At 40.0% G+C, this 3,761-nt stretch overlaps 1 protein-coding gene across 5 annotated transcripts in view; it reads left to right on the top strand.

Annotated features, from left to right (window-relative positions):
* Nucleotides 1–3,761, top strand: part of SREK1 (splicing regulatory glutamic acid and lysine rich protein 1) — a 42,887-nt gene that overhangs the window by 23,422 nt on the left and 15,704 nt on the right. The window lies entirely within an intron of this gene.

The raw sequence follows: 3,761 nt of genomic DNA, 5'->3' as shown, positions 1-3,761 counted from the left end.
CAGGCACGCACCACCATGCCCAGCTAATTTTTTGTATTTTTAGTAGAGACGGGGTTTCACCATGTTGACCAGGATGGTCTCGATCTCTTGACCTCGTGATCCACCCGCCTCAGCTTCCCAAAGTGCTGGGAGTACAGGCTTGAGCCACCGTGCCCGGCCGAGAGTATTTTTGTGTAGCTCTGTCTAAACAAATGTACACAAAATGTCCACGTAGCTAGCAATTGTGTGCATTTGTTTTTGTTTTTTTTTTTTGAGATGCAGTCTTAGTCTGTTGCCCAGGCTGGAGTGCTGTGGCATGATCTCGGCTCACTGCAACCTCCACCTCCAGGCTCAAGTGATCCTCCTGCCTCAGCTTCCCGAGTAGCTGAGACCACAGATGTGTACCACCACGCCTGGCTAACTTTGTATTTTTTGTAGAGACTGGGTTTCATCATGCTGCCCAGGTTGGTCTTGAACTCCTTAGCTCAAGTGATCCTCCTGCCTTGGCCTCCCAAAGTGCTGGGATTACAGGCATGGTATATATGTTCTTAACTGGCTTGTATGCATACATACATATTTTTGTCTGCATATTCTGGTTTTGTGCATGCATGTGGAAGCATGTAGCCTTAAGTTCATGAATAAATACAAAAGAGGATGAATTCTCTTTAAATGAGAAAAAAAAATTCCTTACTTAAAAACGCTTAACTTAAAGATTCTGACCTGGAAGGATCTGCTATCCCGCAGAAATCAGGGAGGGGCTGATAAGCCTTTCTTGACTTTTCTTCCTGTGCTAGTGGGAGTTGATGCCCTTGGTTCTCCCCCTGACCTATTAGACTTAGCAGGAGTGTGGGTTGCGGGAACCCTTTAACTTAAAGGGCCACCTTCTACTTTTTCACATCCTTCTAGAGTCACGCTTCCTGCCTCCCAGCCCTTCCCCACAACCTTTCCCTGTTCCTTCCCCTTTCTATGGTAAGAGAGAGGAAGGGGTTTCTTGTCACTGTGACCTTGTCTAGGATTAGGGAAGTATGTTTCCATTTTGTCCAAGTTTTGATGCCTGTTTTATGTATTGAGACATAGAAGATGGATAGTACTATGATTGTTATAATTTCAAATAACCTTTATAGATTAGCACAGGAACTATAAGACATTTTATAATGTTTTAATGGAAAACAACTGATTTACAAATGAACTTTGAGGCAACGTAATGGTAAGTTGCTGTTTATTTACAGTTTAAAAAATATGATTTTGCATTCAGAATAATATAATTTCTCATTAAAAATGAGAGCTACTAATGATAAATCTTTAGTTAGATTAGATCTGCTCTTGACTACTTTTAGCGTTCTTTTTTTTTTTTCCCCCCGATTGAGACAGAATCTTGTCCTGTTGCCAGGTTGGAGTGCAGTAGCGCAATCTTGGCTGACTGCAACCTTCGCCTCCCAGGTTCAAGCAATGCTCCTGCCTCAGTTTCCTGAATAGCTGGGACTACAGGCACGTGCCACCATGCCTGTTTAATTTTTGTACTTTTAGTAGAGACGGGGTTTCACCATGTTGGCCAGGATGGTCTCAATCTCTTGACCTTGTGATCTCCCCACCTCGATCTCCCAAAGTGCTGAGATTATAGGTGTGAGCCACCACACCTGACCTACTTTTAGCATTCTTAATTAGAAAAATACTAGTGGGTAAGATTGACATGAAAATGTCAATGTCACAGTTAAAATGTAATAATTACTCTTAGGCACTGTCTTTTGCTCAGCTACAGAGTAAGGCTGGAAGCCAAGTGATCAGTGCTTTTTATTATTAATGTATTTATGAGAGCTATTATTAATTGTTTTAAATAAGTTTTTTGTTTAAAGTTGGAAAACACTGCTTTGAGGAAAGCAGATTATATTTTTAGCAAGGACAAGTTAAAATAGAAATCTTATAGTAAGACTTTTTATTAAGTATGTAGAAGCAAAGACACTTTAAAAGATTATCCTATATGGGGATCAATAAATGGACTAATTGTGTTCTCAGTTTTGCAGTTTTGCCTTAACATCTGTTCCTTAACCTTCATGTCTCTTAAATTACTAGTGATAAAGATTTCAGCAAGCTATGAATTACCTTCTTGTATTAAAAATGTGGTATGTGATTTCTTATCTGGGGTCTTTGGAAAAAAATAAAAAATAATGTGGTATGTTGAACCAAATGAGGCTAAAAAATATTTATGATATGAAGACAATTGCATATTATTATTACTATTATTATTATTTTTTGAGATGGAGCCTTACTCTCGTCAGGCTGGAGTGCAGTGGTGCGATCTCATCTCACTGCAACCTCGGCCTCCCAGGCGATTCTCCTTTCTCAGCCTCCTGAGTAGCTGGGATTACAGGCGCATACCACCAGGCTCAGCTAATTTTTGTATTTTTAGTAGAGATGGGTTTCACCATATTGGCCAGGATGGTCTCCATCTCTTGACTTTGTGATCTGCCCACCTTGGCCTCCCAAAGTGCCGGGATTACAGGTGTGAGCCACCATGCCTGCCCAATTGTATATTATTTTTAAAGACAAATTAGTAGATGACTAGTTTAAATGGAAATTAGCTATTGGAATTTTGATCTGTAATGTTGGTTAATGTTCTAATCAACATTTTGACTAACTGAAAAATGTGTTTAAAAACAAAAATCCAAGATTTTTGTTATTGTCTGGAGGTTTTCCTGGTTTCAAAGCATATCACAAACATGGTCTTTTTCTTTTTTTCTTTTTTTTTGAGATGGAGTCTCACTCTGTTTCCCAGGCTGGAGTGCAGTGGCACGATCTCGGTGCACTGCAACCTCTACCCCCTGGGGTCAGGTGATTGTCCCACCTCAGCCTCCTGAGTAAATGAGACTATAGGTGCATACCACCATGCCCAGCTAATTTTTATATTTTTAGTAGAGACGGGATTTCACGATGTTGGTAAGGCTGATCGACCTCAAGTGATCCACCTGCCTTGACCTCCCAAAGTGCTGGGATTACAGGCATGAGCCACCGTGCCCGGCCCAGCTATATGTATTTCTTTTACTGATATTTGCTCTAACTTAATTTATTAAAACATGACTATCACGATGAGTTTTAACTGTATAAAGCATACTTATGGAAGTTCATTCAGCTTCCTTGGAATGCATACATAAGGATATAATTTAAAGTTTACATATATGTTAACTTTTAATGGTGATGACATTGAGAGTTAAGACTTTTAAACATTTACTCTGTGCTAGAGAATACTGCGCAGTTTTACATATATCATCAGTTTTAATCCTCATGACAGCCCTAAGAGATGTAGGTATGATTCCTACTCCACTTTATAGAGGAAGAAACTCAGGCTTGGAGAGGTTAACTGCCTAGCCAGAGTTCTCACAGGTAGTGTGTGATGTTCAGAGCCAGATTGTCAGACTCCAAAGCTGTTGAGTCTAATCACTTTGCTATTTTAAGTTGTGTGCATCTATTTTGTTACATTTTAATAAGTAGTTCCTAGGATACCTCATTATGAAAAAAAAATCACATTCTCAAAAAATTCTTTCAGTGAGAAACGGTGCCTAGTCAAAGTTGGAATAATACTTACTTTTCCTGCAATTAAACATTTCCTGCAGTTAAAGGTTTCTTTTCATACAGATTGAGACTCTCAAATTTGAAAATCTGGGCCGGGCCCAGTGGCTCACACCTGTAATCCCAGCACTTTGGGAGGCCGAGGCGGGTGGATCACGAGGTCAAGATATCGAGACCATCCTGGTCAACATGGTGAAACCCCGTCTCTACTAAAAATA

The sequence above is a fragment of the Cebus imitator genome, unplaced genomic scaffold (assembly GCF_001604975.1).
Source record: "Cebus imitator isolate Cc_AM_T3 unplaced genomic scaffold, Cebus_imitator-1.0 Scaffold107, whole genome shotgun sequence".
Lineage (NCBI taxonomy): Eukaryota > Metazoa > Chordata > Mammalia > Primates > Cebidae > Cebus > Cebus imitator.
The sequence above is the reverse complement of the archived record's forward strand: the minus strand, read 5'-3'. Positions and strand labels throughout refer to the sequence as shown.